Source organism: Macrotis lagotis, chromosome 8 (genome assembly GCF_037893015.1).
Source record: "Macrotis lagotis isolate mMagLag1 chromosome 8, bilby.v1.9.chrom.fasta, whole genome shotgun sequence".
NCBI lineage: Eukaryota > Metazoa > Chordata > Mammalia > Peramelemorphia > Peramelidae > Macrotis > Macrotis lagotis.
The window spans coordinates 38,728,027-38,754,821 of NC_133665.1; the positions used below are offsets into that span (position 1 = coordinate 38,728,027).

Here is a 26,795-nt window from a genome sequence, read left to right on the forward strand (position 1 = left end):
AGCAGGATGGCAGGCAGCTTTTTTCAATTCTTCTGCAAACCCACAAGTTCATATTTTGTCTTCATCACCCTTGATCACCTAGTCAGTAGTGCCAGTTGCTAGAGATGTTTTAACACACCAGAAAAGATGAACAATCAGGCTGTATATATCATGATTTATTATAAAATATTTAAAGGAAAAGGACATTAATACCCCTACATAATCTAGCTCCACTCTACACAAATTCAAGCCATATTCAAAATCAAGGATCACTTCAAATCTCACATTCTTTCTGAAACTTGCTCTAACCTCATTGATCTCTTCTTTATCCAAACTCCCATAATATTTATTATCTGTTCCACTTATTTGGAACTTAAAGAGACATTTTAAATGTCTTGTTTCCTCAAATATCCTATGAATAATTCAATGTTTGAAGTTAAATGACTTGCTCAAGATCTAATAGCTAGTAAAAATCTGAAGTAGAATTTGAACTTAACTTTTCATGACTCCAAATCCAAGGTTTTATATACTGTACCAGCCTAGCCTAGGTAGTGAATATGACTTAAATTTAAATACTATCTCAGACATCTACCAGCTGCATGACCCAGGGCAAGTCACCTTACCTCTGCTTGCAGCAATTCTCTCATTTGTAAAAATGTAGATCATAAGAGTTCTTATCTCATAGGACTGTTGTTAGGATCAAATGAGATATCACTTGCTTATCACATTCATTGATAAGTCACTTCCTTCTTCTCTGGTACTGTTTCTCATTTTCTGAATGAAAGGAATGGAACTAACTGATGTCTTAGAAGAAGATTTATCAAATATCTATCTACTATATGACAAGCACTCTGCTAACTATTGAGGATACAGAAACAGATGTAAGGTGGTCCCTATTTTTCTTCCAGGAAAAAAGACAGTTAATGGGTTTTTTACTTCATAACTCCAGCATCTAGCACAGCTTATAAATTGTTGACAGCTTATCTTTGAACACACATACACACACACACACACACACAAACACACACAGACACTTAAAGTGGTAATTACTAAATACTAGAAATTTAAGGTTGGAAAAGATGTAATAGATTATCTTGTATTTCAGTTTAAAGATAAGAAAACTGATGGGGCAACTTAGATGGTGCACTCACACAGCCTCTCACATTTATTAGCTGTATGACCTTGGGCAAGTCACCTAACCCAGATTGCCTCACATCTAGGGCTATCTCTGGTTATCCTTATTCAGATCTGGCCAATGGACTCAGAAGCTCTGGAGGAGAAATGAAACTGGTAACTTAGCACAGCACCCCCTCACTCAAATTGAATTCACCTGCTTGTCATGGTCTTTGAGAATGAAGGACAAACATCATCATCATCAAGGAAACTGATGTTCAGAGTGATAAAATGACTTACTTAAGAATGTATCCATTGTTAGTAGCTCATGAAGACAAGAATCCAGGTAACCTGAGTTCCAATACAGTGTTCTTTCCATTATAGCAAGTCCTTAGTTTATAGTTCTTTAATTTTTTTACCCATCTAGGTTGTTACTCTTTCAGTTCTGACTAGTTTCAAATTTATCAGTGACCTGTAAAAGTATAAAGTGGCAGTGTTTACCTTTGATTCAGATTTGGAAATTCAGATTTGAAAAGAAATAGGTTGTAACAAAAAGGTTCTTGTTGGTTATTGATATTATAGTGGCTCTATATTGCCCTGGATATATTTCTCTAAATAATTTAGTCTGTAGCTCTGTTGATTACAGAATCACATATTTAATTATAGGTGCCTCAACTTTTAAGAAAAAAGAGCGACAGGCTTACTTTCCAAGATTTTGTCTTAACTGAGTCTGTGATTCTGTAACCATCAAGGTCACAGACAAATATCTCCACAAAGTGATGACTTACCTAAGCTCCACTAGGAGCTCTGCTGATGCATTTATTTTTAATTTCCTGAGAGTATTATAGGCCCCCCCCCAAATTACATTTTAAGGAAGCAAATTTTGTTATCTTTAGATTCCTTAGAATACAGAATGTTGGTCTTATCTGTAGTTGTGGAACTTTGGGGTCACAACAGCACTACTAAGTAGACTTGACTTTAGGTTTCTAATTGGTGAGCATTCACCATATCTATCCTCAATCCGAACCCACTATGCTGTTCCCTAGCCTTTCACTGGCATGGAAACTCATCCCACCCTATCTATACCCCTCCTACAGCTGAGAACAGTAATCAAATAACACTAACCTTTTTCTTTTAATTTTTTTAAATTTTTTAGATTTTTCAAGGCAACGGGGTTAAGTGGCTTGCCCAGGGCCACATGGCTAGATAATTATTAGTGTCTGAGGCCAGATTTGAACTCAGGTACTTCTGACTCCAAGGCCAGTGCTCTATCCACTGTGCCACCTAGCCACCCTACACTAACCTTTCTTGTAAAGGACATCATTTAATTGTCCTCTGACTTCACTGACCAAAATACATCTCTCTGAATGCCACTTAGGAGTGTTCTGGAGGGAGTTCAAACCAACTGCCTACTATTAAATTTTTAAGGTGAACATTTACACCCCAGAAATTGACAGATTCTGCAAATCTGGGCTTGATTTAATGTGCTGGTGATTGTCTGGATTTAAAATGTTGGAGAAGATATAATTATAAATATAAATGAAACTTGTCTGTCCACAAAAATTTCCCCCTTGAAATCTAGTTGTTAAACATTAACCAACCTTCTACCACTTTCCCATATAGATTATATTCATCTTAGAATATAAACTCTTGGGGCAGCTAGGTGATGCAGTGGAAAGAGCACCAGCCCTGGAGTCAGGAGGACTGAAGTTTAGATCTGGCCTCAGACACCTAATTACCTAGCTATATTACCTTGGGGAAGTCACTTTACCCCATTGTTTTAAATATATATATATATATATATATATATATATATATTTAAACTCCTTCAAGCTAGAGACTTTTTTGTATTTTTGTATTTCTTTCCCCATCATTTGGCAAAATGCACATATTAAAAATTTCATTTTTTATTTATTCATCAATATATACAATATAGATCTCTCATATATAACCTATAGGAAAGAATGGGCTAGTGGAGGCTGAAATGGAGAGATTCAGAAAGAGAAAAAAGAATTTAGGAATAATTGTCCTATGCTGACTACTCAACGCTCAGGGTTCTCCTGCTTCTTCAGTCTGATCTCTCACCACTTTTCTCCCCCAGGATGTGACCTTTGAGTACTGCCTTAGGAGTTTCGGTGTGAACAATGTTGGATCTGAGTCAATATTCTAAGTTTTATCATAGCACTTTCACTTTCTTCTTTTGTGACTCTGGTTGAGTGAATTAACCTATCTGGACATTAGTTGCCTTATCTGTAAAATGAATTACCTGATTCAAGGTCCCTTCCAGCTTTAAATCTATAATCTTGCATGTGCTTTTCCCTTTTCCTTTCTCTTGGAAGCATAGACCTGACTTTGGTAAACATAGAATATAACTCTTATTTGAATGAAGAAGAATCCCACAGAGGTCACATTCACTTGGCCAACATTACACACTTCTTAATAACTCATCATAAAACTAACTTCCTTATTAACTCTCTCTCCTAGCATCTGCTCAGCCCAATTGTACACAATAGATATTAAGTGTTTGTTTGACTAGGCCAAGTACAAAGACTCCCATTTCTTTAGATACCTCCCTTTCTTCCACACCCTTGCTACTCAGTGCTCTGCACACTGAACTGAAAGGCTGAAGGGAAAATTCTTTGATTCCATGAGTAATCTAGGGATTGGTTCATCAAACTGGACTAACAGATTTATTTAGCATATTTATGCTGGAAGAGTCCAAAATAGTTGAGATTCTGGTTTTTCAGGCCACTAGTGTACTCACAGGAGGTAGAACTCATTAAGTAGTCATAACAACATAACTGACTTGATTTTTAAGTTTTGGTCACAAATTAACAAGATTTTGAAAATATTTGTAGGTAAAAGAATTGTCAATACTAGAGAAAATGAGATTCATTTCCTGGTCCCTAGAAAAATCCTCATCTAGGAAAAAGTTTTCTAGATGGGATATAACTTATTGCTTAATTGTTTAAAGGTTTCCCAGTTGGACTAAATTGGTTGCCCCCAAATTCAATCTGCTTTTAAAAAGGACAAATGGTTTTCCTGTTCTTTGGGAAAAAGAAATACTTTTATATTGATTGCTTCATTGCTACCTATCTGGGAACTTCTTCCATTATATTGAAGTATACCTTTCTTCCATGAGCAGTTAAAACTATAAGTTCCTTCACTTGTATTTTGTGTGTGTATTTTTTGTTTCTGAAACCACATTGTCATTATAATTTGTTTTTGGGTAGTTGTGTCTTTCTGTTTGTTTTTAAATTGGAAGAGAAAATGGCTATCAGTTAAAGAGAAATACTTTTTTCAATTGTGTCTAACTCCTTATGACACTACTTAGGGTTTTCTTGGAAAAGTATTGGAATGGTGTATCATTTCCTTCTCAACTCATTTTATCTCTGAGCAATGAAGGCAAACAGATTTAAGTAACTTTCCCAGTCTAATAAGTGAGTGAGGTCATATTTAAATTCAGGTCTTCTTGACTGCAAGCCTTGTGCTCGCTCTACTGAATAGGTAACCACCTAGCTACTCTAAAAAAGATAAACACTAATGAATGTTTTATCAGTGATGGTCTTTAGTTGATTTATAAGTGAGACAAGCTTCTAGATTGAAAGCTCTTGTTCATCTTTGTATCAGGTAACTAGATGGCACAGTGGAGAGTTACTGGACCTGTAGTCAAAAAGACCTGAGTTCAGTTTTGATCTCAAGCACAAGCTGGGTGCTTTTGTCTGCCTCAGTTTCCTCAGCTGTAAATGGGAAATTATAACAATAGCAGTCATGCCCTCCCAAGATTGTTTTGAGGATCAAATAAGATAATATATTTATTATCTCATAAGTGAACTTAATAAATACTTATTCCCTTTCCTTTCTTCCTAGTACTAATGACAAAACTCTGCCAGTTATAACTACCTCATAATTTGTTTTTTGGTTTTGTTTAATTGAACTGTTTGATTGAATAATCATTCCAAAGAGCATTTACTAATCTAGTATTATGAATGGTATGTCAGAGGTATAAAGACAAAAATGAGATAATCCCTGTCCTTAAAGATTGTTTTAATTTCTAGTTTTGGGAACTTTACTGCACACACAAACACACAGACGTTGATATGCTTGATATATAGTAAACTCTTGTAGAATAATGTTTTGTTTCAACCTCTTCATTTTGAAATGAGAAACAAACTCAGAGAATGAGGCAGTGACTTGTTTAAGGATTAGGTTATTCAGCTTGTTAGTAATGGAGTTGAGAGAAGTCAGATTTTCTCTCATCTAGGCCAGTATTCTAATACTGTAGCACAGTTTTTCCCGACTTCTTTCTTCTTTTTTGGACTTGGAAAGATCAACCCCAGCAGGAAAGTATTTATTGGATAGAATGCTTCAGATTTCAGTTATTTGTTCAGTAATCTATAGAACTGAACAACTCAACTAAGGCAGCATTTACTCATCTACCTAATATATTGGGAGGGGGAATTCAGGGCATGTTAAGTTTGGTTTTTGTCTCCAAGTTGTTTTAAAAGTTATTTTAGGCTTTTACTTTTGCAATACAAAGATAGTAGATACATCGATTTTTATTTTAGTTCAAGGAGATTTTAGAGGTAATACAGCCCAGAATGGGTCAAACTTGGGACCTTCAAAACCCCCAAATTCTGATTGATCCAGATAAAGATATAATAACAAAACATAGACAAGTGTTAATAAATGTTTATTGGATTTGTAGAATTGTATTAAAATGAAATAGAATTTTTTTCTAATTCAGTAGGTGGCCAACAGTCTTCTTTTTATTTGAGTGTGATACCATTGATGGTCCAACTCCTTTAATTTACAGACAGGGAACCTGACCAAAAGGAATAACTGCCTTCAGCAAGGTCATTCAAGTATTAATTATAGCCCTAGGATTTGAACTCTAAAGCTGAAACTCTTTAGGCATAATGGTTTTTGTTTTGGATCACTTGCATTTAAACAACCCATCTTAAAGTACTAGCAAAAAAAAGTTTAATTTCAGAAGAAAGGATTACCTAAAGAAAAGAGAAGAGGAAAAAAAATCTGATTTCTAGGAAGGACTGTACATTATTTTTGGAATATTCTTTAGTATTAAAAATATGTAAATCATAAATATTTGAACATTGAAAGAATTTTGAAAACTATTGAAAAAAAAAGATGAAGGTATTTACCCTGAACAGAAAAGAATTTCCAAAGAATGAGTAATGTCTCTCATCTTCTTCCTGGATACTTTGCCAAACCAGTCTAGAAAAAAAAAATATTTCTATTAAAGACCCAGTTCCTGAATGAGCTATATATTAAAATCAAACTTTTGCTATTGAGTTTTGTCCCAAATCTTGTCTGGAGAAATTTCCTTCTTTGCTCATAGAATATCTGCCCTTTTTTTGGGTGTGAAGAAAAAGGGGGGGGAAATCAGGGTTAAGTGACTTGCCTAGAGTCACATAGCTTCTATGTGTCTGAGGCCAGATTTGAGTTCAGTTTCTCCCAACTCCATGGTTGCTGCTCTCTATAGGGCAGCATCTAGCTGCCCCAATGTCTGACCTTTTTTTAGAAAATTTGGGTCAGGTTTTCAGTAACTGTATTGATGGCTAAAAAAATTCTCACATAAGGAAAGTCTCCTTACAGAGAGAAAACTGACCATGGCTTACAAATCAGGAGGCAGAGAAGTCTAGGTTCTAGCCCTGGATTTGTAAGTATCTAGCTGGGAGTACTTTTTTTGGGGGGGGGGTGCAAGGTAATGGGGTTAAATGACTTGCCCAAGGCCACACAGCTAGGTAATTATTAAATGTCTGAGGCTGGATTCATACTCAGGTTCTCCTGACTCCAGGGCCAGTGCTCTGGCCACTGCGCCACCTAGTTGCCCCTAAGGGAGTTTTTTATCCATCTCAATATGGCATGAAAGGAGAAATGGCAAATGGAATTTGAATTAATGTATCTATATGGTCAGTCTGTCTTGGGTTTTCTTTGACTTACTCAGGTGTCTACCCCTAAAGCTGGGGAATTACTTTTTCCCAGAATTATGTCATTAGATAGGGATTAGACTGTGACTTTGTTAGTATAAGGAATTCCTAAGATAAGGAAGTTCCTTGTCCCAGTTCAAGTGGCAACTTCTGAGAAACTTCTAGTGTTTTAGAGTTGCTTAAGACAGAAAGGACTTAAGTGAAAAGCAAGTATTTGTCAGTTCTAAGATTTAACTCATTTCAAGGGTAGTTTTCTTCCCACCAACCCATATTACCTTTATATGAACAATTGTCAATAAATACTTTTGGTTGGCAGATACATTTATAAAACACATAGTTTTCTCAGATAACAAGAAATTGTTGCCTCATCCCCTTTTTTCAAAACGCATCCTTGAGAAAAGGTCCTTTACTGGTCATTATCAGTAAAATGTGAGGTCAGTATATTTTATCCCTTGGAAACTCATAGGCATTCTAATTATAGAATGGAAGACTTTGTCTACCTATTATATGTAAAAGGAAGTTCACTATTCCTAAAATAAACCCTAGGTGTTTGAAATACATTCCTGCCACTTATGAAAAATATTTAAATATGTTCTACTCATTGAGGTGGTGGTTTGAATTCAGATATCTTTCTGGTCCAAGGGTTAGTTCTTTAATAGACATGGCAATGATCTAGACCTTGGACTTTTGCCAGTGGGGATGATGAGAGATCTTTGACTAACAAAGAAATGATGCTTTCCTTAGCCAGCTGGTCCCTGTAGTTCTGTCATCTTTAGTGTTTTGTCCTTAAATAAAAAAACTTTAGCACAAAGATGATGTTTGTATAATCATTTTATGGTGGCAAACACTAGTTAAATTGTGCTTTTCTAAATAATGTAACCAGGGGTACAAAGGTAAACCTTATATACTTCAGAATTATGACCTGTAAGACTTTTCCATATTTGAATGGGGAGAGACTTTTGGCTGCCTAGAAAATGTCTGCAATATTATCTGAAGGAATAGTAATATTTTTAAGTCTATAGACTTCAATTTCTTCAGAAATGATGTAATTAAGAGATTGAATGAGAATTGTACGTTAAAAGCATTTATGTTAGAAACTTGGGTTTATAGATACATTCTTTTTCTAGACTGGACTTTTATCTAACTTGGCAGAGTATCCAGGAAGGAGATGAGAGATATTACTCATTCTTTGGAAAATAAATAGAGAGTTAATATAAGCTGGTGGTGAAAGTTAGGAAACCTGAGTTCTAATCCTAGATCTGCCACTTTCTCATTTTTAATATTAATTATTTAAAAAAAATAAATACTCTAGTTTTGATGTTTTCAAAAACATTTTTATAATTGCTTTTAAAAATTGATTTTCTTTGTAATTCTATACTTTAAAAAAGTATTTTAGTAATTATATTTTAACATAATTAGTTTCCTTTGAAATCTTTTGTATTTTATTCTGTATATTTAAAGATGTTATTATTCATAGGCTTTATCAGTCTGCAAGAATGGTCTATGACACACAAAAAAAGTTTGGACTAGATGAAAATAAAGTTTCTTCTAGTCAGCCAGTCATATATTTGTGGAATACTTAGTATTTGTCAGTTATTGTGCCAGGTGCCAGTGATCTAACAAAAAAGGCAAAATAAAAAAATCCCTTCCTTGAAGGAGCTCACATTATTTATAAAAAGTTTAATATTTTAATTTTTTTCTAAATTATATGTAAAAAGAATTATAACATTTTTTTCAGCTTTTAAGCTCCAAATTCTCTCTTCCTTCCCCTCCTCCCATTAAAAGAGCAAGTAATTTGGTATGGATTATACATGTGTAGTCATGAAAAACACATTTCCATGTAAGTCATGCTGTGAAAGAAAACAGGCAAAAAAGGCCCAAGAAAATAAAAGAAAGAAAAGTATCTGCATTCAGACTCCATCACTTCATTCTCTGGAGATCAATAGCATCTTTCATCAAAAGTCCTTCAGAATTTTCTTGGATTATTGTAAAACTGAGAATAGCCAAGTTATTTGCAGTAGATCATCTTATACTATAACTGCTCCTATGTACATTGTTCTCCGTATTATGCTCATTTCACTTTGCATCAGTTTATGTCAAGTCTTTCCATATTTTCCTCTCAATTACATGCAAATATAATTTTCTTTTTTAAAAATTTATTTATAGGGGTGGGTAGGTGGTGCTGTGGATAGGGCACTGGCCCTGGAGTCAGGAGTACCTGAGTTCAAATCCAGCTTCAGACACTTAATAATTGCCTAGCTGTGTGGCCTTGAGCAAGCCACTTAACCCAATTTGCCTTGCAAAAACCTAAAATAATATTTATAAATTTATTTTGAATTTTACAATTTCCCTCCATTCTTGCTTCCCTCCCCCCACCCCCACAAAAGAAGTCTGATAGTCTTTACATGGTTTCCATGATATACATTGATCTAAGTTGAATGTGATGAGAGATAAATCATATATTTAAAGAAGAAAAATAAAGTATAAGAGATAGCAAAATTATATAATAGGATAACGTTTTTTTTTAAATTAAAGGTAATAGACTTTGGTTTATTTTCATACTCTACAATTCTTTATCTGAATACAAATGGTATTCTCCATCAAATATACCCCCAAATTGTGCCTGATTGTTGCACTGATGGAATGAGCAAGTCCATTACAGTTGATTGTCATGCCCATGTTGCTGTTAGGGTGTACAATATTCTTCTGGTTCTGCTCATCTCGCTCAGCATCAGTTCATGCAAATGCTTCCAGGCCTCCCTGAATTCTCATCCCTCCTGGTTTCTAATAGAACAATAGTGTTTCATCATATACATATACCACAGTTTATTAAGCCGTTCCACAATTGATGGACATTCACTCACATTCCAATGCAAAGAAAATTTTCAGCAGTCTTTTGTAAGCTCTTAAGTTCCTCATTTTTCTTCCGTCCCCTCTTTTTTACTCTCTCTCCATGACAATGAACAATCTGATATAGCTTATATATGTACAATTGTACTTAACATATTTTATATAAAGCATCTTGTGACATAAGAATTAGAACTAAGAGAGAAAAGAGATCATGACAGAGAAAGAAACCACATCAGAAATGTTTTATTTCCTTCTATCCCGAATTTTTCTTATTTGAACTTTTTTTTCTCCTTTTCCCCTTATCCTTCCTCACCATTGTTTCTGATTGCTGCCTGCCTCACCAAGTCCTTTTCCCATTTTCCTCCTACTTCCCTGTAAGGTAGTATAAATTTCTAAACTCAATGGGAATGTAATATTGCTCTCTTTTTGAGCCAAATTTGTTAAGAATAAAATTTATCTGTGCTTACACTCTTCTTTCCCTCTATTATAATAGGTCCTTTGTGTCTCTTCATGTTAGTTATCCTCTAATGACTCTTCCTTTTTCTCCCAGGATAATCCTTAGTCATGCTGTAATTGATTTATATCTGTCTTTAACCACCCCCACCCCCACTCTCTGACAAGGTATATTCCTTTCAACTATCCTGATTCTTAAGAACCATAAGAATTATCACCATTATGATCAATTTGTAACCACACCCTCTGTTCAAAGACATTCCCTTCAACTTTCTCATTAGAAATACAACCCTCATGATCTAAAATACAATCATATCATGTTTAATTTATACCTGCACACTCTGTCTGAGTATCCTCCCTCCAACTGTCTCAATAGAAATATAACCCTCATATGCTAAAAGTCATCACATCATGATCAGTTTATACCCATATATTCTGTCTATTTACATTCCTTTCAACTATCCCAAGAGAAATACAAGTAACTCAAGAGTTAACAGGTGTTGTCTTCCTATTAGTCTTATGACTAACATTTCTTTTCTTAGTCTTGACTATCTTTTTTTGTTTCTATTTTCCTTTTTACTCATTTCTTGAGTCTTATATTTGAAGATCAAATTTTCTATTCAGTCTGGTCTTTTTTCAGGTAAATTTGAAGATCTTCTACTTCACTGAAAATCCATCTTTCCCTCTGAAATAAAATGCTAAATTTTTCAGGATTGTTGAATCTTGTTTGCAATATAAGCTCCTTTGCACTCTAGAATATCCTTTTCCAGGTCCTCTGATCCCCTCTAATGCTGAAATTGATATGTCCTGTTATCCCAACTATGGCTCCCTAGTATTTAAATTGCTTCTTTTTTGGCAGCTTGCAGTATTTTCTCCTTTAATTGAGAATTCAAAAATTTGGCTATAATATTCCTTGGAGTTTTTATTTTGGGATCTCTTTCTGCAGATGATTGATGGATTCCTTCAAAGACTATTTCTTGTTTTAGGATAATTAGGGCAGTTTTCCCATGATAATTTCCTCCATGAAATTTTGCAGACTCTTTCAGATTGTGACTTTCAGGTAGAATAACAATTTGTAAATTATCTCTCCTGGATCTATTTTCTAGGTTATTTGTTTCTCCTAAGAAGTACTTTACATTTTCTTCTATTTTTTTCAGCCTTTTGATTTTGTTTGTTGAGACCTTAGAGTATCTTGGAGTTATTAATTTCCATTTGTCCAGTTCTAATTTTTAGGGATTTGTTTTCTTCAGTTAGATTTTTGTATTTCCTTTTCCAATTAGTTAATTTTACTTATAGAGGAGTTAATTTCTTTTTCCATTTGATCATTTTTACTTTCAAAGTTGTTTTCTTTAGTCAAGTTTTCATAATTCTCTGCATTACTCTCACTTCTTTTCTGCATTTTTCTTCTTCCCTTCTTCTTTGGTTTTTAAAATCCTTTTTGAGCTCTTCTAAAAGGTCTTTTTGGATTGTGGACCAATTTAAAAATCTCTTTGAGGCTTCACTGTTTTCCTCTTTTGAGATGCCATTTTAATTATCCCTATCAGAATAGCATCTTTTTTGGGGATTAGCACTGTTTTGGGTTTTTTTGCTCATTTTCTTAGTTGAGCTCTGTTTCTTGGGCAAAGGGGGTAAAGTCTCAAGCTTTTTTATTTTGGGGGGGTATAGTCCCTGGCTTATCACTTGCCCCTGCCATTTCAGGTGCTAGTGGTTCCTTCCATTAGGGCAGCCCAAGCCAGTTGTACAAGCATTCCTTGGGCTAGAGTTTTGTCTTTTGAGCTGGGATTGGACCCTCATTGCTGGCCTATTGCACCACTGGATTGTTGAGTCTATATTTTTTTGGTGGGTTCTGTCACTTTAGTACCTCTTTAGAGGCTTCATTTAAAGTTGTTTCAGGAAAAGTTTCAGGGTCTTCCTAACTTTGGGCCACCATCTTGACTTAGCTCCAGGAAGTCTCAGAAACTTACATTCTAATGGAGTGACAACACACACACACACACACACACACACACACAGACACACACACACACATTATACTTAAAATCTCTTTCTCTCTTACACATACACACACACACTCTATATATTTATATCTATATATATTTATATGTATATAAGTATTATACTATGTACATATATAGTAAAAATAGAAATTATAGGTGAGAACTTGAAAATTATATTCTAATGGAGTGACATACAAAAAATTGTACATATAATCTCTCACTATATATGCATTATATTATAGATGTAATGTAAATGGAAAATATAGATTAGAGTTCTATATTTATATTTTGGAATGACATTATAAAAATTGTATCTACAATCTCTCAAAATATATAGATATAGATATAGTGTATTATATATAATATATATATATGGAGAGAGAGAGAGAGAGAGAGAGAGAGAGAGAGAGAGAGATACTATAAATGTTAGAGCTCTAAAATTATTTTTAAGAGTATAAAGTGTTGGATCCTCCTGAAATAGGAATTTTAAAAGAATAAGAAGGAACAAGTGTATTGTAGTAAAAATTAATACAATAGTTACATGAGAATTCAGGTTTCCTTGCCACCTTGGCATGCCATATCAAGCTCAAACCTTGCCTCTGTAGGAGGAGAGTACCTCTCATGTACCCTTGGATACTGGAACTGTTAATAATTGTATTTAATTTTTTTATTGTTTGGTTTTTGCAAAGCAGTGGGGTTAAGTGACTTGCCCAAGACCACACAGGTAATTATTAAGTGTCTGAGGTCATATTTGAACTCAGGTCCTCCTGACTCCATGGTCAGTGCTCTATCCACTATGGCAACCAACTAAAAGTTGTATTTTGATGCAACCCTTATTTCTTTCCCCATGTTGCTTCACCAGACCCCTCTCTGGGACTATTACTTTTACTACTAATAGTCCTTCGGTTTTGAAGAGGACAATTCCAACTAATCAATAATGGAAGCTGTGATTTGCACAATTATGTTTATTATAGTGCAATGTAGTATGTGCAAGGCCTCCTCACTTATCTGTACTAGAATGCTTCAATCCCAGGACCTGATTTAAAGATGGTAGAAGGCTACTGAAGCACCAGTCTGTGTTTAACACTGAAATTCAAGAATCTCAGCCCTCCTGAGGTGATTCCTTTTCCCTAATCACAAATCTCTCTTCACTCTCTGTTAATGAGTTTTGTTTGACATTTTTTTTTGGTTTGGTTTGGAAATAGGTTTTACAAGATTTTGCACATATAATAAATTTAAAATTGTTTGCCTTTTCAAAGAGGGGGAAGGGGGAAAAATTTGGAACTTAAAATTTAAAATAAATGTTAAAATTTTTTTCATGTCATTGGGAAACATTTAATAAATAATCCTTATATAATTATATAAATAAATTATATAGTGACCAAATTCCTTTAATGTGCAGGAAACAGTACTTGGAAACTTGGACAAGAATGAGGAGTTTCCAATTTTGGGGAGGCAGGAGTGGGATATAATATGAATAGGAAAAAAATGAATGTAAGCACTCAATTTCTGCCTCTTACCTATTAACCTCTACCCATGTCTATAAACTATTTTTTATTATCTCCTTTTTTGCTGCTTTCCCCACAGATTTACACCTAGATTTATTATACATATTTGGATATGCTATAGATTGACTGATGTCACCTAGAACTTCTCATCTGTCTACAGTACCTAAGATCCCTGACTTAGTGAACTGGGAATAGGATGAATTTTAATCATGTCTGATATTGATTATAAAAGGATACTGATATTTTAGAAGTTAATAACTGATTGGATTATTTCAATATTAACCTCTTTCGATATCATTTAGGGTACATACTTTTTTAAAAAATAATTCTAAACTTAGACAACAAAATGAAATGAGCATTCATATATAGAGATATATAGGTTTATCTATATATATGAACAGAAAATGGGTTATGTATAGTTTATCATTTCTTTATTACATGTATTTTGTATTACATTGTATTCTGAAATTACATTGTATTACATGTATTACATTGTATTCTGAAAAGGATACAGTTACTATTTCTGCCTTTCTTCATTTGAGCATAAGGTTTTTATGCCCTAGTACATGGTCAATTTTGGTATAGATGCCATAGAGAAAAAGGCACATTCCTTCCCCATTCAATGTTCTCCAGAGGTCTATCATATCTTAAGTTTTCTAAAATTCTATTCACTTTCTTTACTTCCTTCTTGTTTATTTTGTGGTTAGAATTATCTGATTCTAAGAGAGAGAGGTGCTATGTATCCCTGAAATTCATTTAGCTTCCCCTCTAAGAAGATGAATGCTGTACCACCTGGTGCATATATGTTTAATAAGGATATTTCTTCATTGCCTTCTAAGAAGGCACCTTATACTTATCCTTTTTAATGTGGTCTATTTTGCTTTTGCTTTGTCTGAGATCAGGATTTCTTTTTTTATTTCTGTTGAAGCATAAAAATGGGTATTTGTAAAAAGTGTAAATATTATCTATCATATATTTTGCTTTTCTTTTAAAATATATTTTACTCATATTTTTGAAATTTATAAATTTGTGACTTTCAAAACTGTCTTAGCATGGATACTTGTCTATGATCCTTTCTGGCTTTCTTTTATCTTTGATGCATTTTAAAAAAATCTTTCAGTCACTGTTTTTTTTTTTTTTTTTGCCTTTGCCAGTTTATTCTATAGTCCAGAGCTGTCCTCCCCACTTCCCTTCACTGGAGGCAGAAAAAGAGAGAAAAACAAAATCCTTGTCAAATTCAGGCAAAATAAATCCCCACATTAGGTTTTTTGGTAGTCTCAGAGGGAATTTCTAATGACTTGGGTATTCATGGAGTAGAAAAAGAAGAACTTTTGTTCTTTGTTTTAGGGACTCACTATAATAAAAACTTGTGCTAAAACAATTGCCATGAAGAGATTTTATATATAAATGTTGCAGTGATGCTTGGAGGATGGATCCACATTTCTCATTGTATTCCTCATCCAAGTAGGCTCTTGGTTTTGAGTTCTTAAATTGTTCTAAATGTGAGTGATTTACTACTCAAATCAGAATGCAGCAGACAGTTCAACTAATTTCCCAAATTTTTAAGTGTATTAAAATTTTAAAAGAAGGGATTAAAGACAAAGAAGAGAAAGACAAATTATAACAAAGAAGGAAGATGACTGCCTTGACTAACTCTACTTTTGTTGATTAAATCTATTTGATTTAAAATTAAAGCTTCCTTTAATTTCAATACTAAAAAGAACTCCATTTTATCATGGTAACTCTTCCTTCCCTTCCTCATTTTTTAAAAAGAAGAGTTTAAAATAATGCTACCCATATCTTAACTGTGGAACTGAGTGGAAGCCTCTTAACAAGAGCTTAATATTCTATCAATTGACAGATAGATTTTAATTAAAACAGGAACAGAAGGTTTTTTTCCCCTTTTAAAGTCTCGAATACTTAAATGCAAACTCAAATAGTTTCAAATTCAAATTCTATACAACACAGTCATATCTTCTTCCTTCTTTGTTTGCTCTTCTCTAGCTCCAGGAAGAAGACTAACAAAAGAACCTACTAATATTCTATACAAATCATACTCTATTACTACACCAGAGACTTAAATACAAAACAGAGCATAGATGGATTAAACTGCAGGAAAGACATATCAAGAATGCAAATCTAGAATAGCTTTATGGTAGGCAATATAGTACTATTATTATCTCAGTTTTGCCACTCAAGAAACTGAGGCAGGAAGAAATTAAGTGACTTGCCTGGAGTTTCACAATTATTAAGTAATTGAATTTTGATTTAAATTTAGGCCTTCCTGATTTGGGGTTTTAGTGTTCAATCTCCTAGTGTGCAAACTTCTTGAGGGACAGAGGCTAATTTTTGTTTTTTGTCTTTTTTTCTCATTTAGGACATAATAGTGGCTTTAATAAATAATTGTTGAATTGTCTTGAATAAATTAATCCCCTTCTAGGTATTTTGGTTGATAATAGATCAATACTCTCCAATATTCTTTGTTTAATAGTATTTAACAATGGTATTTAATAATAATGCTAGGTTAACATATTGGTTTGAAAAATCCTGAAATTATACCAGTTACAAAAGTGTAACCATTAAAAACTGGGCAGACTGGTAGGTTACTGGTTGGAAGAGGCCAATGCTGAATAGAGAGTTTTCTTTTTTCTTCTTGTTGTTTGGCTTTGTTGATTTAACTACATAGTATTTGGCTTGCATTTCAAATAGAACAAGATTTACTAATATCAAGACTCTAAGAATTCATAGAAAGCCATATTAAAGTAGGAGAATTTATAATGGAAAGTAATATTTTAGCAGTAGTAGTAGTAGTATTATCTAATCTGTTACTTGTTCTGAGTTAATCATTGACTTCTGTGTTTGTTTATTTCCTGTTCTTGGTGGTGGTAGTGTTTTTAAAGGTACCAAGACAGAGTCATCCAACTTTTGTAGCTAAGAAACATGCCTTTTTCCTCTAACAAATTCTTGACTTGTGTGTCTTGGTGTTCTGCATTTTCTTTAAACTTGTTGCATATCTGATCTTTTGCTTTTCTATCAGATGAATGCACCTAGAGAGCATCCCTTTTTATAGATAATTATTCTGAATCATTACCATAGACTTCCCAACAGTTATTGGTCCTTTACTTTTCAGAGAGTTGAAACAGTTCTGAAACAACTTGATCATTCTCTCTAAAATAAATCCAAAAATCTCTCAAGACTGCTTTTGAAGAGTTTATTTGAATTTAAATTTATAGCAGTAATTCTTGAATGGTATCTCAAGGAGGGGACTTATACTTTATATACTTTTATTTAGAGAACTGTGTGGTGGAGGTCAGAGGAGAATCTGTTTCTCCATGTCCCTCCATGGACCTCTCAAATCCTAGGGGCATGGTTGATCATGTATACAAAAATGATAGAATAGCCATTATTGGCATGCACAGTTAAAAATTCTCTGTCAAATGACTATTTTAATAGGAGATGAAAATTAAGGACAAGGTGTTCTGTATATGAGTGATGGGCATTCTAGCAGGACAACTAAGATCCTAAGAAAATGAAGCCAAAGGTACTTATCAGGGCAGTCCAAGGAAATGTCATTGAACACTGCAGAGCTGGTTTTTGTTTTTCTTGAGTTCCTGTTTGACAGGCTCCATCTCTAATAAAAAGTTAAGAGCTATTTGATTTTAAAATTGACTACCTAAGAATTAAAAGTTCCTCACCCATCATTTCTGTTTACTTATCTTCTGGACTTATCTAGATTTCCATTTCATCTTTATGGATAATGAGAACTTCACTCAAAATGTATATTGCAAGGAGAGCATTCTTAATTTTTAGAAGGATTATTGTAGAGAACTAATTCAACAATTATTTGCAAAGCATGAGAGAGTGGTCCTGCAGAAAAGTTAGTGATCATGGTATCACAGGACCAGAGTTAAACTCCCATCTCTGCCACTTAGTTTGTGCTTTTTGACTTGGACAAATCAATTAAGCTCTCCAGATATTTTTTTAGGTTTTTGCAAGGCAAATGGGGTTAAGTCGCTTGCCCAAGGCCACACAGCTAGGTAATTATTAAGGTGTCTGAGATTGGATTTCAACCCAGGTACTCCTGACTCTAAGGTCGGTGCTTTATCCACTACACCATCTAGCTGCCCAAAATTCTTTTTTTTTTTTACAAGGCAAATGGGGTTAAGTGGCTTGCCCAAGGCCACACAACTAGGTAATTATTAAGTGCCTGAGACCAGATTTGAACCCAGGTATTCCTGACTCCAAGGCTGGTGCTTTATCCACTACACCACCTAGCCTCCCCTAGCTCTCCAGATTTCAGTTTCTTAATCTGTATAGTGTTAAATAGGAGTGCTTCACAGTTGGAGGGGAGGAAAAAGAGATAAAATTGTTGAGGGGCTAGATTTGGAAGGGCCTGGAATGCCAGCAGTAGGTAGCCATTAGAGGGTTTTGAGGGTAGGAGTGACAATAGATCTTTTCATTAAGAAAATGAATACGACAAAACAGAATAGATGGGAAAGGGAGCAGAGAAGTAGAGCAGAAAGTGATCAGAAAGGAGGTTTCTACAATAATCTGTTTGATAATATAAATGAAAAGTGAAGAATGAATTCAACAGAGACATTCTCCTCCCAGATAAAATGTTCATCTTCCTCAGATATCTCAGTTTGTTACATCTAACCTACTCCGAATTTTTTCTACCTTCTTATATGCAATTTGTGAGATTGTCTTCCCTTTGGTTAATTGTAAGTCCCTTAAGAACCACACTTCAGTCACAACTCTTTTTCTAGCTCTAGTACTTTATATATTTCCAGAAAAGCAAATTGTCAATATTTGCTGGATTATGGAGAAAATAAGGGAATTCCAGAAAACATCTTTTGCTTCATGGACTACTAAGCTTTTGACTGAGTGGATCACAACAAAATGTGGCAAGCCCTCAAAGACATGGGAGTACATGATTATCTTGTGACTTGAGGAACCTGTATGCAGACCAAGAAGCAACAGTTAAAACTGAACATGGAACAACTGATTGAATTAATATTGGTAAAGGAGGGGCAGCTAGGTGTGCAGAGCACCACCAGCCCTGGAGTCAGGAGTACCTGAGCTCAAATCCGGCCTCAGACACTTAATAATTACCTAGCTGTGTGGCCTTGAGCAAGCCACTTAACCCTATTGTCTTGTCAAAAAAAAAAAGATTGTTAAAGGAGTATGACATAGGCTATATGTTATTACCTTACTTATTTAGCTTTACAGGTAGAGTAAATCATGTGAAATGTTAAGCTGGATGAATCAAAGGCTGTGATTAAGGTTGCTGAGAGAAACATCAACTGTCTTAGATATGCACATGATACCCCTCTGATGGCAATAATTAAATAGGAATTAAGAAGCCTTTTGGTAAGGGTGAAAGAGGAGGGTATAAGAGATGACCTGAAACTGAATATAAAAAAAACAACTAAGATCTTGGCAATGGACCCTATCATTTTCTGGCAAATAGAGGGAATGGAATAAGTGTTAGATTTTATGCTTTTTGTACTCAAAGATTATTGCAGATGGTGACTACAATCATGAAATTTAAAGACACCTGTTTTTGGAAGGAAAATTATGGCAAATCTGAACAGTACTAAAAACCCGAGACGTCACCTTGCTGACAAAGATTCATAAATTCAAAGCTTCAGTTTTTCTAATAGCAATGTATGACTATGAGAATTGGATTAAAAGGAAAATCAAGTGCCACAGAATCAGTACTTTTTTTAGTGGGTTTTTTTTGCAAGGCAATAGAGTTAAGTGGCTTGCCCATGGCCACACAGCTAGGTAATTATTAAGTGTCTTAGGCCGGATTTGAACTCAGGTACTCCTGACTCCAGGGCTGGTGCTTTATCCACTGTGCCACCTAGCTGCCCTAGAATTGGTACGTTTGAATTGTAGTACTAGAGAAAATTGTTGAGAGCCCCTTATACAGTAAGGAAATCAATCAATATAATTAAATATAATTCATTCAATATAATTCACTGGAAAATCAAATACTGAAGTTGAAGTTTAAATACTTTGGGCACATAATGAGAAGACAGGGCTCATTGGAAAAGACCCTGATGTTGAGAAAGATTGAACGCCAAAGGAAGAGGGGATAATAAAGGATGAAATGGAAAGACAGAGTCATGGAAACAATAAAAATGAACTTGGACAGACTTTGAGAGATAGTGGAGGCAATAGGGGTCTGACATGCCATGATCCATGGGGTCAAGAAGAATTGGACATAACTGGGCAGCAACAACTTTATATTTTGGGAGGAAGTGGTCATGAATGTTTTGTAAGAATATATTTTTGTAACTATTTCAATGAAATTGGTTTCCTTGATAATCCTCTGTGTTTTATTTTATACTTTTAAAAGCATTATTATGAGAAGGGAAGTTCTTCCAGAAATCCTCTGGTTCATTCATCATCTTCTTTTGGAACACCAGAGATTTTACAAAGGCTACTTCCTTTCTTTGAACTTCAGTCCATTATTGAAGATGGTAAAATAAAAACTATTTAAAGTATAATCTCTTTATAATAATAAATGTGTTGTTACAATAAGGACAGTTAGATGTAGCAATGAATAAAGCACTGTTCTTGGAATCAGGAGGATGGGAATTTGAATCCAGCCTCAGATACTTGAACTCACTAGCTCTGTGACCTTGGACAAGTCACTTGTGATTGCCTCACATTCAGGGACATCTCCAGTGGTCCTGGTTCATATCTGGCCACTGGTTTGGAGGAGAAAGTGATTCTGGTGATATATTTCAGCTCCCCCTCACTCAAATCCAATTTGCAAATTTCTCATGGCATCACCTCCCTGATGTCATGATCTTCTTTGAGAATGAAGGACAAACATCATCATCATTATCATCATCATCATCATCTGAGAAAGGGTTCAGTGACTTAACCAGACTGCCAAATGGGGTCTCTAGCATAGGAAAGATTAAGAATTTCTGCAGTAGAGGTATATGTGTTTGTGTGTGTGTGTGTGTGTGTGTGTGTGTGTGTGTGTGTGTGTGTGTATGTATGTATATAAACACTAAGAGATATTTGTTTATTGGTTTTATTTGACAGGACTTTGACTCTTCTCTGTTTCCACATCTCCTCCCAGTGACATAGAGAACACCACAGTTTTGGAAAAAAAGCTTGAAGAATGAAGGTGTCATTGACCACAAATAAAAACGAAAAACTACTTCTGGGGGTTAATAAGAAAGAGGAGAAACATCTTATTATTTTGGCTATATTGCCTGAGGTGCTGCTAGGGTATTTTCTTGACCCTTCACTTTTTAACATTTTTATCAATGACTTGGAAAAAGGTATAGGCTGATCAAATTACAAGTAACACACATAAAACTGAGAAGGATTTGCTTACACCTTGGTTAGAAGGATCCAAGGAAATCTTGACAGGGGTAGATTATTTTTAAGCCAAAAAAACCAATTTAATAGTATAATCTTAGAAGTAAGCTCTTGAATTTGATTTACACTTAGCTATGGAAGAGTCATGATTAGGTAGGTAGCAGTTTTGGTTTGATTTTGTTTTTTTTCTGAAAAGTGTCTGGTACTTTTTAATATATAAAATGATAAAGTAACAAAAACTGAATTTCTGGTAATTTTAGGTCATTTTTAGACAGGGGCATATAAGGATATAAAAATAAAAGGTATCAATAATAAAAGTAAATAAGGCAAAAAAGAAGGAAAAGAGAAATGGGGACTCCTAGGAGGGACAAATACCAAAGTGACAACATTTCTGGTAAAAAATCATGCCAGGATTTCAAGTGTGAACCAAAGTTCTTGATAAGTGATAAAAATAATAACTTTTTTTAGTTCTGTTGGGAGCAAGAGGAAGTTTAGGAATGCTTTTTGATGTGGTTGAGAAGACATCAAGATGGCAAAAAGGAAATAGAGGGACTCAAGTCTTTATGATTGGAAATGACAGGTAGTGGCCCTGGATAGTGAAAGAAATAGAGGTGATCCAAGACATAGAAGTGTTTCTTAGGCGTTGGATCAGACTGCCTCAGCTCATCATGCTAACCTTCAATGTATGATAGAAAAGGCATGTTTGAGAACATTTAGGGGAAGAATACTAGACAAAGAATTCAAACCACTATTGCCACTGGAGAATATAGTAGACTACTTGGGGTTACATTTTACCTTTAATTTTCAAACACAATACTGGATAGAAAGGAAAAAGTTTACTTTAGTAACTAGCTCATAGGTCACTACATAGTATATAATGTAGAACTGCACATACAGACTTAGTCAGGAAATAGCTATTTTCTAACCAAAGAGATATAGAATATAAGGGAAACAAAAATATAACTGTCTGTAAAACCAGGTAGAGAAGGATGATAAAGAGCTTTGTTACCTTAAAAAACAAAGAGAATCAGTACAAGGGGGTGAGCAATTAAGAGAGGTCATGTCAGAGGTATTTAAGGAGAAAAATGTCAGAAAATAACAAAGAGAAGAAATCTGCAAAATATTCACTACCACGGGCAATACAGCTACCATATTTGGTTTCTAACATTTAGTCTAGGATATGAAAGGTACAAATGGCATTAAAGAGAACTTATATAGGGAAAAGCAATTGGATTAGATCAAATGTAAAAGAAAATATTTGCTCTGAAGGCGACACAATTTTGGGAGTATTGAGTAATCAGTTTACAAAGTATCTGAAGGAGAAAATACCCAAAGATGAAGAAAAAAAACCATATTGTTCCTTATTAATACCCCAAAAGGCAAACAAATCCAAGAATTATCTGAACTACAACAGTGGTATGTGTGTGTGTGTGTGTGTGTGTGTGTGTGTGTGTGTGTGTGTGTGTGTGTATTTATCTCAATTGTCTTAAAATCATTTAAAAAGATATCATGGAAATCCCTGGTAAAGGTATAAATACTAGGAACAGGCAAGGTTTTATAAGTGATAGCCTACAGAAAACTGCATATTTATCATCCTACAATTACCAGATCTTGAAAATACACATCACTTACTTACTTTTTAATTTATAAAAAGGGGATTTAATTTGATAGAGGAAATATTGAATTCCTCTCTCCTTCAATAAGGAATCATTGGGTGGCACATTAAAATTATTTAAGATATTTGAAAGTTCTAAGATTTTTTTCTTCTTTTGAATGGTTTCCTCCCCCTCTATTTATGATTCTTCTTTCACAATATGATTAATATTGAAATATATAAACAACTATATAACCTATATTAGATTACTTGCTGTCATGGGGAGGGGGAAAGGGAGGGAAGGAGAAAAATGTGGAACTCAAAAGCTTATAAAAAGATGAATGTTGTAAACTATCTCTGCATGTTTTTTTTTCCAAATTAAAGTAACTTTATGTCAATCAGAAAACAGGAAAGAAGCTCCACATGCTAGATGTGGCTATTCTTCCTCTGCCAGAGGGGAGGATTTGGTGAAGAACAAAGAAAAGCATGAAGTTTGATAGGAAAATAAACCTTGAATTTGAAGAGAAAGAGACAGATAAGAAGCTGCTGTAGGGTGCCCTGGCCTACTTGGCACTGGAATGGATGAGCAAGGTCACCTTGGATGGCTGGTTCCTGAAGGGAGGGGAGGTTTTCTGATTTGACTTGATTAGAGACAGTGTGCTATCCCTGGAGCTTCTCAGGGTGAGCTAGAAGGTTCAGGCCAGACTTGGTATTGGTAGGTCAAAGGTGAGCAGGGGTTTGTGCAGGCTTCCTTCTCTCCTCCCCAGCGAGGGGCTGGCCCCGCTCTTCCCAGATGGTGAGGCCGTTACAGGAGCAGATCTGCTTGGGATTCTGGAAGAGGCCAGCAGAGTGAGCAATGATACCACAGGCCAGCCTCTCACCAGAGTTTCCAGTGACCTTGGAGAATGGATGTCCTCCCTGACCCAGGTCATCTTCCCCTGAATCAATGACCAGGCTTCAGCCAATGATGTCCCACACCTTGAGCTGCTCCTTCTCTATCCTGAAGGTTGTCCTTCCATCAACATTAGCATAGACATCTCCCAGGTCTCCCACGTGCCGGTAGGTGTCCTGGGGGCCACCATGGGGCATTCCATTGGGGTTGAAGTGGTCTCTACAGCTGGCACAATTTTGGGTCAAGTCCCCATACTGATGGACATGGAGGCCCTGGGGCCCAGGCTCCAGGACATCGATCATCCCCTCGATAAGGCAGCATGTGGGGGATACTTGTAGGAAACGAATGACTCCCTGCACGGACCCAGGCTGCCCCAACATGGCCACAGCTGCCCCCAGGTTCTGAAGCATGTTGCTTCCCATGCCCTTGAGCACAGCCTGGTGGCCTATGCTCTCCAAGAGACTCTACACCTCTTGGCTGGGCAAGGTGGTGGTCACCAGGACGCTCTGATTCTCCAGGTGCACCTTTGCTCCCTGGATCCCTGCCACATCCCGCAGGGATGCCTGCACCGCGTCCACGCAGCTCTGGCAGCTCATCTGCACCGGGAACTCCAGCGTGCATGCTGGCCCGCTGGCCCAGCTGAGCATGGGCGCAGCTTCAACAGAAGCCATCTTTCTCTCTGCATGTTTTTGAAAAAATATAATAACATTAAAAATAAAGTCAAAACATAAAGAAACTTGTTTAATAACCCTCTAATAAAAAAGAATCAGACAAAACTTGAAGGATGATCTATAGTTACCCAAAATGTTCAACACTGAGAGTGGGATCCAGTACAGATAACAAGTTGAAGAGAATTTTTCTAACAGTGCTGAGGACCTTCATTTCCTCCTCTTTTAGGATGATATCACACTGTTGCGACAAACCCAAGAACAGTACAATACCTCCTTTTGGGGTATCTGTGACAGAGAATGTCATCTGTATCCTGAGAAAGAATTGTGGAGTTTGAACAAAGACCAAAGACTATTACCTTTAATTTTAAGAAAATGTTATCTTATTATATAATCCTGCTATATCTCATACTTTATGTTTTTTCCTTAAGGATATGATTTCTGTCTCATCACATTCAACTTAGATCATTGCATACCATGGAAACAATATAAAGACTAATAGAATAGGGGCAGCTAGATGGCTCAGTTGATAAAGCACTGGCTCTGGGGTCAGAAGTACCTGAGTTCAAATTTGACCTTAGACACTTAATAATTACCTAGCTGTGTGGCCTTGGGCAAGCCACTTAACCCCACTGTCTTGCAACCCCCCCCATAAAAAACAAACCTAAAAAAAGACTAACAGACTACCTTCTGTTGGGGGGGGTGGGGGTAGAGGGAGAGAAGCAAGATTGGGGGAAAAACTGTAAATTCAAAATAAATAAAATCTTTCAAAAAAAAGAAAGATAACCAAGGGCAGCTAGGTGGCTAGAGCAATGGCCTTTGAGTCAGGAGGACCTGAGTTAAAATCTGTCCTCAAAAATCTTAACACTTGCTAACTGTGTGATACTTGGCAAGTCACTTAACCTCAAATGTCTCTCAAAAAATAAAAAAGGCTTAAATATTGAAAAATTTTACTTTACTGTCTACCTACAAGTGCATGGAGGATGTATATTGTCCAGAACAATTCCAATTATTAAGATATTTGTCCATCTACCTATCTGTCTAGCTAGTTATTCAGCTACCTTAAACAGTACAAATGGATAATTCTGTGAGATGGAACTGAAATTAGATAAATGATAGAGATTGGACTTTACAACCCTTAGGATTTTGCAAAGCTTGTTTAATGACCCTAAAGTGTCTGGAAATGAAGACCTATCTTTCTACTACAGATATTCAACCAATAGGTCTTTGATGTCCAAAGAATTAAAAATAACTATCACTCAGAGGGTAATGGAGAGTGCCTGGAATGTTGGAACTAAATGGCAATGTATAACAGAAGGAATTTCAAAGCACTGAAATGTAAGATGCTATTGAGGTAAAATATAATCAGAAAAGAAGATGGGATGGTCATGGTATTAAGAATGAGGGATGACAGGTAGACAAACTGAAAGTCTGACTTGTGATGTTGGAAGAAATTGAGGATTACACACCCCTTGCTTAGCACCAGCATTACCCTCTTTTCCCTTCCCACCCCTCTGTCCTAGTAGTTGCATCATCTGTGATGAACTTAGGAGAGAGCATGGACTAGGGTCCGCAGAATGAATAAGCATGGATAAATTCTAATATTCAATAATGAAGGGTCCATCCACATGGATGAGATCACAGATGCAATCGAGTATTTGAATGCTATAAATGAATTATCTATGCATATTGTGGAGTCCTTTCTTTCCCAAAAGCAAAGTGGCTAATCAATTTTGAATTGCTTTATTTACAATTAATTTATTCAAAGAGAATAGGAACCCCCAAAGAGGGTAAACTCTATTTTAAATTTGATTCTCATCAATAGAGAGAAAACTGTTTTCTGGATGGAAATGATGAAAACCTTGAAGGCAAGTGACTACTCCATTTTTAGAAAGCTGCTTGAAGAGAAAAAAATCTGGGAGTAGTCAGAAATAAATATTGGATATTTTGAAAAATAAATTTCAGGAAAGAATTAGAATAAGTGATTTTCAAGAATGAATATGTAATCTAAGATTCTATAGAGGAATTGGAAACTCTCAAAAATGAGTTAGGGAAAGGAATTCAATGAGAAAAGGGAATTGTCTAAAGAGAACAGTAAGAAAGCACAGAGAAGTCACAAATCAACTTAGATTTTTTTAAGGAAATGTGTAGAAGATGAACTAAGAACAAGTAATAGCATTGATACAAAATTGTATTATGATTATTAAAAAATAAGCATTAGAGCTTAAAATGAGTTTTTTTTAATTTGTAAAGGGAAAAGAGGAGAATCAAAGAATGGAGAGTACTGCTGTCTGGGGTAGATGTCATAATGACTGATGATAAAAATGGTAGAACTTCTCAAATCTTATTTATGTTTTCTCTGTTGTAAGTAATGAGAATTTTACTGGGAAGGATGGAACCAAAATAACTGCCATTGATGAACTCAAGTCACTTGGCCCAGATG

General features: G+C 35.3%; 1 protein-coding gene and 1 pseudogene across 1 annotated transcript in view; one reads left to right on the forward strand and one right to left on the reverse strand.

Moving 5' to 3' along the window:
- The window catches only part of LOC141495412 (guanine nucleotide-binding protein subunit alpha-14), a 408,685-nt gene that overhangs the window by 30,206 nt on the left and 351,684 nt on the right, over window positions 1–26,795 (forward strand). The gene's annotated exons all lie outside the window — the stretch shown is intronic.
- LOC141495055 (copper chaperone for superoxide dismutase pseudogene) lies at window positions 23,513–24,355 on the reverse strand (annotated as a pseudogene).